We start from the raw sequence: 12,276 nt of genomic DNA, 5'->3' as shown, positions 1-12,276 counted from the left end.
AGGAATGTTATCTTACTGATGAACTTTCACTGCTTTTTTCATTATCACTAATCAATACATGTGATAGTTATATACGTGATTCTGGTGGAATCTCCACAGTGTAAAAACCTTGTTCAACTGACCCGTTGAGGTAGTCTGCATTACGCTATTAAGGTACAAATGCCCATACATGCATTGTAATGCCTCAAGAAAACGGTGGAACGAAAAAAGTGGAAACATAAGGGCTCGTTTTTCATTTTTGTGACGGAATATTATTGACACCTAACAATAAACTGATAACGATGTTAAGGTAATTACGTGGTTTGATATTTCTAGTAAGTGTCATGTACATGAGAAGAAACCGAATCTGCAACCTTCGATTCAGCCGTCTGATGCTCTAGCAACTGATGCACAGTGGCGGTCATCTTGCCTCCGTCCACGTTACGGGATATTTACATGGTGTTCCGAAAACTGAGTCAATGTTCTTGAAAGAAATTGAAAATAATTTAATTACTTCGTAGTGATTTCAGAGGCCGCTTTGCGAAATCTCAAAACTGCAATAGTTTTTTTTCGTATGAAAGACCTGAATTCTTCCACTTGACACAACCACCCAACTCCGCAAAATAAACATTAATTTAAAATTCTTATTCTCCCAAATGATGTATTCAACCGTCTTAAGAAACATGCTGCTACAGAAAAAGCAACTGGGAAGACAGCAAGGAAATACCGCTTTTTGTTTTGATTTTTAGAAATATGGCACACATTTATTGAAACGCCTCGTATGCTCATTTAAACCTGGTAGTATTAATTGGATTTCTTTTTCTGCATGTTCGTGTCACGTAGCACGTTATCGTATCAAGAGCTGTGAGCTGACCCATAATTTTTTTAAATTCAATTTATTTTCATTCCATTTTTCTGGCCATACCAAAAAATGGAGGAGGCCCTGACAAAACGTGAAACACCATAATCACACGCACACTACGTTAATGTGTCAAGTCTGTCAGAACGAGACCATCGCTATTGCTCAGCTTCCCGAGATTGTTCCACACTAGCCATCACAATTTCCAGGTTTCAGTGCACTAATATTCCCCATAAAGGGGACGGCGAGATGACCGGTACTGTAGCTCAGTTGGTAGAAGTTCGGACGAGTTATTTGAATGTCGCTGGTTCGGTCTCTTCATTGACACGTTATCTTTGCGTCTATGTTTCTTTCATCTTACTCACATTCCAGATGCTAGCAGTAATAACCACGAAACTTTCCTTGGCATCGACGTCTGTACTTTCTCGTGGAGAAAGTGTCTGGTTATTCGTACTGTCTGCTTGCCTGTTTACAACATTCACAATATCTACCATCGGTATAAATAAGTACTATATTGCAGTATTGTGTGCCTTTGTTGCTTCGGTATCGATAAGAACTGACTGGAAAAAAACTCAGTCTCTACAATATTACATTTTTTGCTAGAACATAATTTCAGAATTTCGGTCCCTCAAACGTTTGTGCTTTTCAGGCATGTAAAGCCTGAACTTAGGAAATTATTCAATGAAGATACTTGACTTGTGGCATGACCAGCATGTCGGGTCATCCTTAAGTATCTTTTACACACGTGCTATTTCCTCCAAATGACCTCTTCTTCAACTCACTGTTTTTGCATTTGCTTCTCACGAGAAACGCCTCACGTCATGCAGAAAAGGAGCTGCGTGATTTTATTCTGTTTCTTAGGAGTGTATTTGTCGATACCATGCCGAATAAATACGTTGATACCTCCCACGATTAAACTGTGCCCTGCCTCGTGAAATGTGACTAGCGAAATGCTCGGTGAGTGGCAACGACAAAAAACACCAGGCCTGCTCGGAAGGCGCGGCATAGCCACAGCGAAAGCTGAAGAGCGGCCTTTGAGAACCTTTTCAAAACACTCGTCGGGTAACATCACAGATATTTTTTGGCATTATGGCGTTATTTTCCATAAATATTATGCCTAACCAAAAGCCTAGCCCTTAAAATTCTTTTTATTTGTTTCCTGTCACATCTAGATACTTTTTAGCATTCCGGCATGATGCAGCCGTCGGTAACACCCTCGTTCAACCATATTTCAAATATGACCACAGGGTGGGGACTTCAAGAGAGATAAATGTGCACTCAAGATGAGGTTTTCTTCAAAATTATTGGTTAATCTCATAATATAAAATGACTCCATGTCTGCGGTGATGAAACGATGTTCCTATAGTCTGCTAGATAACGTGCCTTCTTGCATTATCTGGGTGAACCTCTCGGCAGTCCCAAGGACATTTTTCCGTTGCCTTTCATCAATACGGGTTTGAAACAACTATTGGTTTTCTCAACTGCATGCCCACCTGTATAAATCAATTTATTTTAATCTCGTCGTGCACCAGCTTAGCCTGGACAGCATCAGCTCTATCTGAAGGCATGCGTTTGCATAGCTTCGGCTTCATTCAGCTGTTTTTTGTGAATTAGTCGAGGCTGAGGAATGTCGTAGTACCTCTCAGTTTTTTGCAATTTCGAAGTGGCACTTTTTCTTAAGGACGATGTTAGATCTCTCTCTCTCTCTCTCACACGCACACACACACACACACAGATATATATATATATATATATATATATATATATATATATATATATATATATATATATATATATATATATATATATATATATATATATATATATATATATAGAAGAATAACTTCGGTTGCCGCAAGGTTATAAATATGAAAGTAGATGCGCTTTCACATAACAACTGTTTATTGTGCCGAGGTTTCGACAGGAACCCTGTCTTTGAAAAAGACAGGGTTCCTGTCGCTCGCTATGGCTCTCTGCCTCTTCGTCACGATCTATTTCAATCGAATGCAGGGGAGGACTATACCATGACTGATGATAGTACATACGTACATACTTGAGTGCGAACATGGTACGTACATTTAACATGTGCCGCTGATTGGGACGACCATTTTCATAATCATTCACGTGATTCCATATATACGTATATATATATATATATATATATATATTAAAATAGAGGTGTTGTACGTCGAGAAAGGTTCAGACGTAGCTTGGCAAAATGTCCTTTATCAGGCAGGTCTGGCTAATGGCGAGCGGCGTGCGCGAGCTACTACCACAGCCACCGATCATCATCGTCTTCTTCATTGCCAGCAGAGCGTCCGTTATTCAGATTCATTAATTCATTACAATTTCTCCCCGCGAAATAAGGAGCCATCGTGGCGACCTATGGACAAGTAAACAAGGGAGGGTCGTAGCAGAGCTTAAGTCTCGAGACGTGGACAATTTCCTGGCGACGACGACGTTGGTCAGAAGATGGTTCCAGTGGCTCGATGAGGTAATTCACCGGTGACGTTTTTTGTAGCACACGATATGGGCCGTGATACTTGGGGACCAACTTGGTAGAAAGGCCAGGTGTAGCCGAAGGGACATGCAGCCAGACGAGTGAACCTGGATCGTAGGAAGTAGTGTTATTTGATGCGTCATGGTGGTGTTTTTGGCGTCCTTGGTCTTGGGTTGTGAATGATCTTGCCAGTTGGCGGCATTCTTCAGCGTATGTAGCGGCTTGAGACAAAGTCGTGGACTCTGAGGAGTCAGGTTTGTACGAAAGAATGGTGTCCATAGTGCAAGAAGGTTCGCGTCCGTAAAGGAGGAAAAAAGGAGAGAACCCAGTATTGCTTTGAATGGCGGTATTATAAGCGAACGTGATAAACGGGAGCACTCGGTCCCAATTGGAGTGGTCTGACGAGATATACATAGACAGCATGTCACCAAGGGTGCGGTTGAAGCGCTCTGTCATTCCATTGGTCTGGGGATGATAGGCGCTTGTAGTGCGGTGAACGACGTGGCACTCACGCAGCAATGCTGTGATGACGCCTGACAAGAAAACGCGACCACGATCGCTCAGTAACTCCCGAGGTGCTCCATGACGTAATACGATGTTGTGAAGAACGAAAGTCGCAACGTCTTTTGCTGTAGACGAGGGAAGGGATGAAGTTTCGGCATACCGCGTGAGATGGTCGACGGCAACTATGATCCAGCGGTTACCGTCAGCAGTGTTGGGAAGGGAACCATAGATATCAATGCCGACGTGGTCGAATGGCCGGGATGGGCATGGTAAGGGTAACAAGGTACCGCTGGCGTGATAAGAGGGAGTTTTTCGTCTCTGGCACGTCGAGCAGGCCCGAACGTCATGTCGTACAAAACTGTACATGTCACGCCAGTAATATCGGAGACGCATGCGATAATAAGTCTTCAGGAAACCTGCGTGGCCACATTGGGGGTCGTCATGAAACGTGGAACAAATTTCGGATCGCAGATGACGTGCAATCACGAGTAGCCACTGACGTCCACCGGGTGCGTAGTTGCGTCGGTACAGCACGTGATCGCGAGTGGCGAAGTGCTCGACTTGCCGACGCAACGTGCGAGAAGGGGGGGGGGGAAGCCGCCCGCCCAGCCAGGATGTCTAGAATCGAAGCAACCCAAGGGTCCTTGCGTTGCTCAGATGGCATGTCGGCGATGGTGACGGCAGTGGCATCACAGGTTAGACTTTCGCAGCAGTCCGGGTCAGGGGGTAGAGGCGAACGGGATAGGGCGTCTGCGTCCGAATGTTTCCGGCCGGAGCGATAGACCACGCGAATATTATATTCTTGAAGGCGTAATGCCCATCGGGCGAGGCGACCGCTTGGATCCTTCAGTGACGACAACCAGCAGAGGGCGTGGTGGTCAGTCACGACGTCAAAAGGGCGCCCGTACACGTAAGGTCGAAATTTCTCTATCGCCCAAATAATGGCGAGGCATTCCTTTTCAGTGACAGAATAGTTGGTTTCGGCTTTGCTAAGAGTTCGGCTTGCGTGGGCAACCACGTACTCTTGGAAGCCCTCTTTCTTCTGTGCAAGAATAGCGCCTAGCCCGACACCACTAGCGTCAGTGTGGATCTCTGTGGGTGCCGATGGGTCGTAGTGTCGCAGAATAGGCGGCGACGTGAGGAGGCGGCGCAGTTCATTGAAAGAGTCGTCACAGGTGGCAGACCAGGCTGAAAGGTCTCTTGAGCCGGCGAGGAGCTTGGTCAAAGGAGCGATGATCGTCGCGAAATTGCGGACGAAGCGCCGGAAGTAAGAGCAAAGGCCTATGAAGCTTCGGAGCTCTTTCATAGTGGTCGGTTTGGGAAACGCTGAAACGGCTGTAAGTTTGGCAGGGTCAGGAAGAATGCCGTCTTTTGAAACCACGTGGCCAAGGATCGTAAGCTTTCGAGCGGCGAAATTGCACTTATTCAGATTCAGTTGCAGCCCCGCGGCAGAAATACACGCGAGGACTTTCTCGAGGCGGGTTAAATGAGTTGCGAAATCAGTTGAAAAGACGACAATATCATCTAAATAACCAAGGCAAACGTTCCATTTGAGGCCTCGAAGGATAGAGTCCATCATCCGCTCGAAAGTAGCTGGCGCGTTGCAGAGGCCGAAGGACATGACTGTGAATTCGTAAAGCCCGTCGGGCGTGATGAAAGCAGTTTTTGATTGATTTGATTGATTTGTGGGGTTTTACGTCCCAAAACCACCATATGATTATGAGAGACGCCGTAGTGGAGGGCTCCGGAAATTTCGACCACCTGGGGTTCTTTAACGTGCGCCCAAATCTGAGCACACGGGCCTACAACATTTCCGCCTCCATCGGAAATGCAGCCGCCGCAGCCGGGAATCGAACCCGCGACCTGCGGGTCAGCAGCCGAGTACCTTAGCCAATAGACCACCGCGGCGGGGCGAAAGCAGTTTTTTCACGATCGGCCTCTGCCATGGGTACCTGCCAGTATCCAGAGCGCAGATCTAAAGAAGAGAAAAATTCGGCTCCCTGTAGGCTGTCCAAGGCATCGTCAATGCGTGGCAGCGGATAGACATCCTTGCGCGCGATTTGGTTGAGACGTCGGTAGTCCACGCAAAACCTGATGGATCCGTCCTTCTTCTTCACCAACACAACTGGAGAAGCCCAGGGACTGCTTAACGGTTCGATTATGCCACGTGTCAGCATGTCGTCAACCTGTTCTTTGATGGCACGGCGTTCGGTAGTTGACACACGATATGGACGCTGCCGTAATGGCGTCTCTTGACCGGTATCTATACGGTGAACAACAGATGACGCGCGACCTAAGGAAGGCTGATTGTGGTCAAACGAGGCTCGAAAACGCTGTAGGAGCTTGATCAGCTGTTTCTGCTACCCAGGCGTGAGGTTACAATCAATGGACTTGTGGAATACATCCATAGGTTCATTGGCGTCAGATGCGGGTGTACTGGCACAAGTCGGTAAAAATGGCTTGTCTGGATAGATTCGGTCTTCGAAAATACAATTTAAGGTCTCGAGGCTTCCCAGACACTCACCGCGTAGCAGGATGTACGGACAAGCAGAAACGTTGCAGGCATACAGTACCGCCGAACCATTGGAAAAGTTGATGACGGCAAACGGGAGGACAATGGCTTGGTGTTGCACACTAGCTATAGTTGGTTGGAACAGGAGCGTCGAGTTAGTGGCAGCAGGGGAAAACACAGGCACTAGGACGGCGGACAACGGCGCGATGCTGACGTCAGCTGCGGCAAACACTTTCGAGGGACTGTGGTGGTCGATATCAAGGCACGGATTCGTCAACGTGAGTTCAGCACGAGCGCAGTCGACGAGGGCCTGATGGGTAGAAAGGAAATCCCATCCTAGTATGTCGTCGTAAGATGAACATGGGAGAACAACAAAGTTGACGGCGTACCAAACATCTTGAATAAGAACGCGTGCTGTGCATTGAGCTGTCGGCGCGATGAAATGGGAGGTGGCTGTACGCAGAGCAAGATTCGTAAGCGGCGTTGTAACTTTTCTCAAATCACGACACAGTTTTTCACTAATTACAGAAACGACGGCGCCTGCTTCGACAAGTGCACGTACAGCAACACCTTCTACTAGCACATCAGTTTCGTTGGTCGGACAAAGAGGAGGTCTTAGAAAGTTCGACGACGACGCAGTTCTTGCCTGCGGAACTGCGGCTGTCAGTTTTCCTCTCGAGCGGGGCTCGTGCGCCGAAGCATCGGGGAGACAGATCGGCGACGGGGTGGTAATGACCGGCGAGAATCGACGGGGCGTCGTGGGGACAATGAGTCGGTGATAGGAGAAGATGGCCGCTGGGGATTCTGGGCAGCCTGGTAATTTGCAGAATTCCCATGGTCTGGAGGCTGGAGGTTGCGACGGCGACAGTAGCGTGCTATATGTCCCACGAAACCGCATGCGAAACAGATGGGTCGATTATCCAAGGTGCGCCATGGGTTAACGACAGAAGGTGCAGGGGGCGAAACGGGATGGGGTGCCGTGTATGTAGGCAGCGTCGTAGGGTAGGAGGACCCGGTGCCCCGGTATGCGCCAGAGATAGGTGGGGCTGGGGGTCTAGCAACGACGGCAGCGTAGGTCAGCGGCGTAGGGACAGGTGGCGATGGAGGCAGCGTGACCTGTGCCTCGATGACCTGGCGTAGACGTGGGTCTAACAAGGTCACTGGCGCGGATGCTTCGGCCACAAGAGAAAGCTGACGCGCAACTTCCTCACGAATGAATTGTTTGATTTGGGGCAGTAAGACGGTGTGATCAGCAGCGACGTCGTGTACGAGGGTGGAAACTTCAGCCGTATCTTCTGCGGCCCTGCGCGTCGAGACACGCTGCTTACGCAACTCGTCGTACTCCTGACAGAGCTGGACAACATCGGTGATGGTCTGTGGATTTCTAGCGACGAGCATCTGGAAGGTGTCGTCGTCAACTCCTTTGATGATGTGCTTGATTTTGTCGCGTTCGGTTAGAGATTCATCGACGCGCTTGCGAAGAGACAAGACATCTTCAATGTAACTGGTAAAAGTCTCGTCCCTGCGCTGGACTCGACTACGGAGACGCTGTTCCGCGCGAAGCCGGCGCACGGCGGGACGACCGAAGACCGCGGCGATGGTGGTCTTGAAGGCGGACCAGTTGGTAATTTCGCCTTCGTGGTTCTTGAACCAGAGGCTGGCCACATCAGCGAGGTAATAGCGCACGTTTGTGAGCTGGTCGCAGGCGTTCCACTTGTTGGAAGCGCTTACGATTTCGTACTCGACGAGCCAGTCCTCGACGTCTTGTTCGTCGTTGCCGCGAAAAATTGGTGGGTCGCGTTGCCGAGGCGCGCCAGTACAGTAGACTGTCGTTGGTAAGGCAGCTTGAGAAGGGCCAGGAGCAGTCATGGTGACCGGTGAGGGTAGCGTCCGATTGCGAAGTTCCAGGTTGATGGGAACCCCGGCTCCTCCACCACTTAAAATAGAGGTGTTGTACGTCGAGAAAGGTTCAGACGTAGCTTGGCAAAATGTCCTTTATCAGGCAGGTCTGGCTAATGGCGAGCGGCGTGCGCGAGCTACTACCACAGCCACCGATCATCATCGTCTTCTTCATTGCCAGCAGAGCGTTCGTTATTCAGATTCATTAATTCATTACAATATATATATATATATATATATATATATATATATATATATATATATATATATATATATATACCATAAAGTTGAGTACACCATCTCTCTGCATATCGGTTGCGATGTTTGCACACAGGATGTTTATGCATTTATTATGACTGATACACATTATCAATGTTAACGCATCATTTTAATTTCTGCATGCATACCCAGGCCGAGGTTATGTTGCCGGGTGTAAGTACTTCACCTTGAACTTAAGTTCCCGTTGCGAACTTTGCAGTCCTCAGTGGGACTGTTCTGCGTAATTGTGTTCCATTCATGCGGTGGAAGCTTGTGATTGCGTAAGTTCTTACAGCACTGTCGTTTGAAAAGACACGCCTACCTTGAACACTAGCGGCAGGATGCTGTGGGGCACTCTGACGTAGCTTTCGTGCTTTTAGTCTTGAAATACAGTGCAATCCACATATAATGGTCCAAGATATAGCATTTTATAAGTTATTGCGTCCATATTTTAATGCTGAAAAAATAAGTCAATATAAAGCCTATATCGGTGAGCGTTCGCGCAGAAACCTTTTCGGACGCCGTTCTCGGAAGCTATACGACCATCCACAATGCCTTGAAGCGCAAGAAGCCAAAAATGCAGGGAGCTGTCGCGGCGACGACTTGTCGTATTGAAGTTTACTGCACCTCGGGACTCGTACACGTCATTAATGTGCTGCAACAGTTGTTCCGTTGATGAATTGCGACTTGTACGCAAATGTGGCGGTGTCTTCACTGATATGCACAAAATAGCGATGGCTATAGGTGCTGGCCGGCAATGAATGAGCAATTGTGATTTTCGGTCGATAACCTTGTCAGATTCATCGGCATATATCTGCTCACCTGCGTATGGGGCGTAAGGTGCATTGATTGATGGTGGTACAAGCGTGCAATACGCTGCCATTCGCAAGTTGACCTCCCAAGTTCACCTTGAGCGAGACCACTCTCCGGTGCGCGTTGGTTTGTGCGAAAGTAAGCAGCTCGCTGGTTCCTATAGTAAACCAGTGTGGGTATACCGAGGAACTTTGGTGCACTGACGGCGAGCGTATACTGCAAGCTTCATCGTGGTGACAACCCAAGCGCGCCACGCCTCATCGTGAGCAGGACCGCCAGAGCATCGTTTCCGACGTAGGGTGTGTGTTGCTAATTGCGTCAATGCGTTTAACGAGCTGGCAACTCGCGGCACCAATGCACGGTCCGAACATACACGATCGAAGCAGGTGCGAAGAACGCCCAAACACGTGCGCTCGCTGGATTCCGTGCCGACCGGTTGTGCCTTCGCGATCTCCGACGACAGCGCAGCTCTGGCCTACTGGGTTGGTCCTACGCCATCTCTTGTCGCCGACGAAAGCTCTCGCAAGTGGTGCCCCGTCCTCGGACTCCTGTGACCGTGTTTCCATCTTTACTATTTCTATGTCGTCGCTCGCTGTCCTAGCGCATCTCTCTCTCTCTTTACACCTTTAATCCTATCCTTTTAATCCCTCCGCGCTCCCATCCCTTGTGAGCCACTGTTGAGGTGTCGCACGCTGATGCAGACAGTTACGGGGCTCACTTTTCTCTTCTTTTCCCTCTTATAACCACAAAGCATATGGTACGCAGCATCCAGCCCGCAGTGACAGCGTGAGCCGAGAAGGTGACAGCGCTGCACGCAACCAGCCAGTGATGGTCGCGACTGTACGGGGCAGCACCACGCTTTCGTTTAACGATGCGATTTCACTGCAAAGGTGGTTTAATTTAGGAGGACCAGAGTAGGGGCTAGTATTCGGTTACACGTACTTGATACTTGTGACGCGCCGCTTGAACTCGACGAAAGACAGTGACTTGTGTTTCTGTGGACCTTTTTAAGCTATTCTGTCAGCTTTTTGTCTTTGATTTCAGTCCTTGAATAATTTGCTACATTTTGTAACACCGTCGTTTACGTATGTTTTGTTAATTGTTTCCCTGTTTTCGATCATTGCAACGATCATTGCATAGACCATTCTAGAGGCTCAGTGCTCTTGATGGGAAGGCGAGGAAAAAAAAAAGATGAAAATCTTGACAATTCCCACGCTATTGTACTAGAGGGGTACTACTGATGCTTTTACCAGCCGTGAAATGTGAATTTTGTCTACTTTTTCTAATGGCAGGTACGAAGAACACGCAGCTGTAGAAAAGGCATCAGGCACTGACAAGCAGCTGGAGAAAGGTGGTGGCGACAGTGGCGCGGGAACACTTAAGGCTTTATCAGCTCTGCGGAAAAGAATTCTGGGAAAGAAAAGTGAAGCACATCCTAAGAATTAGAATGACACCACAACGGACACACGACTGAGAGACCGTGTCAAATGAACGACGCTGTTTTCAAGGTACTGACCATTGTAGAAAAGATGGACACCGCTAGACAAGGGGACCTTTTAAAAAAGAAAAAAAAATGTGACGAAAGTTTTTTCAAGCATTTGTATTCGAAAATGTTTGAGAGGTGGAGCTCTTGGAACATGATGTGCTTCCAGCGGAACAAGGGGGCATCCTGTAATGCCGAAGCGACGCAATGAGAAGCTATGAGTCCCGACTCGTGGCAGTTCTGCGAATTCGTTGGTTATACGAAACCAAGTGCTAGTGTGCCTTATGAAGTCTTTCGTTTCGGTTTAAAGAAGTCTTCAGCGTGTTGTGAAATAATTTGGAAAGCTATGTGGCAGCCTTTTGCTTTGTCGTATTCTTATTTACCGTAACTTTTAATTACTCGGAGCTGTGTGTTTGTGTGAGGCTTGGTGTTTTCAGAAATTGTTACGGTATTTGTCTGTATGCCGCTGCTTGGACAAAGCTATATAGCAACTTTCTTAAACCGAGCCATGTCTGTAGTTGCGAAACGAGTCTTGAAGCCTAAATATTGCAAAAGGCATGGTTGGCTTATAATGTATTTTTATTGCGATAATGAGGCTACATGAAAATAATTTCCATAATTATTCTGATTGTTAAGACACACTTAAGGCTAAATTCATGAACATTTATTTCATCGCAACGCAAATATTCTGACAAGTTCCATAATCATGAGGGCTTTTAATGTAAGTCGCCCTTACCATTCACAGCTATTATGTAAATTCTTTGGATTATAGAGCCGAACCTTTTTGTGCCTCGGCACAAACTACACGTGAAATGAGAGGCTGGAATAATCTGTGATTGTTTATCTCCTCGTTTTCTAATAAAAAGTAGCCGGATTATGGAACCACTTGTCTCGTCTGATTGCACGCTTCTCGGCCAAATAAAATAAAATAAATGTGTTCGTGGCTGTTTGGATGCTTTCTGTTTTAGGAAAGCACTTGATTCGTTCTGTTGACAATAACTGAGCTAATGTAGGCCATCATGAACAAGTTCTCTCTGTAACTGGGTATTTGCGGTACGTCCTTGCAACTTGTACTCAACTATTCATGGTATATCGGATGTCTCGATACTTGCGTTTAAGCAGCCATATGTTTGTTAGTGGGCACAGAGCTGGCTACTGCTATGACCAGCTGGTATATCTTCAACTGCTGTTGTAAAGTCTAAAGGCAAGTTGACAACGTTTGTTCTACCGCAATTTTCTGCCGCAATAATTGTTTCTACCGCAATTTTCAACACAACAAAGGCAATCTCTACGTGTCTACCAGCATTTTTAGTCCAGTTCCTGCTCATGATAACTTCGTACAGCTAAGATGACGCATTCAGGCAAGCTAGAAGATTGCAATGGCTGCACAAGATTAACATCTCCGCTTCAGCACGCAAGAAAAAGTTGTGAGCTAGCCCAGTTGACAAACCTTCCCGATGAATTACTAG

At 47.3% G+C, this 12,276-nt stretch overlaps 1 long non-coding RNA gene across 1 annotated transcript in view; it reads left to right on the top strand.

The window, feature by feature from the left end:
• The window catches only part of LOC142771867 (uncharacterized), a 104,707-nt gene extending 92,963 nt beyond the window's left edge, over positions 1-11,744 (top strand). The window contains exon 3 of the long non-coding RNA XR_012886181.1: positions 10,617-11,744. This is a non-coding gene — a long non-coding RNA (uncharacterized LOC142771867). The remainder of the gene's footprint in view (positions 1-10,616) is intronic.
• The last annotated feature ends 532 nt before the right edge of the window (positions 11,745-12,276 follow it).

This window comes from Rhipicephalus microplus, chromosome 9, assembly GCF_043290135.1.
Source record: "Rhipicephalus microplus isolate Deutch F79 chromosome 9, USDA_Rmic, whole genome shotgun sequence".
Classification (NCBI taxonomy): Eukaryota; Metazoa; Arthropoda; class Arachnida; order Ixodida; family Ixodidae; genus Rhipicephalus; species Rhipicephalus microplus.
The sequence above is the reverse complement of the archived record's forward strand: the minus strand, read 5'-3'. Positions and strand labels throughout refer to the sequence as shown.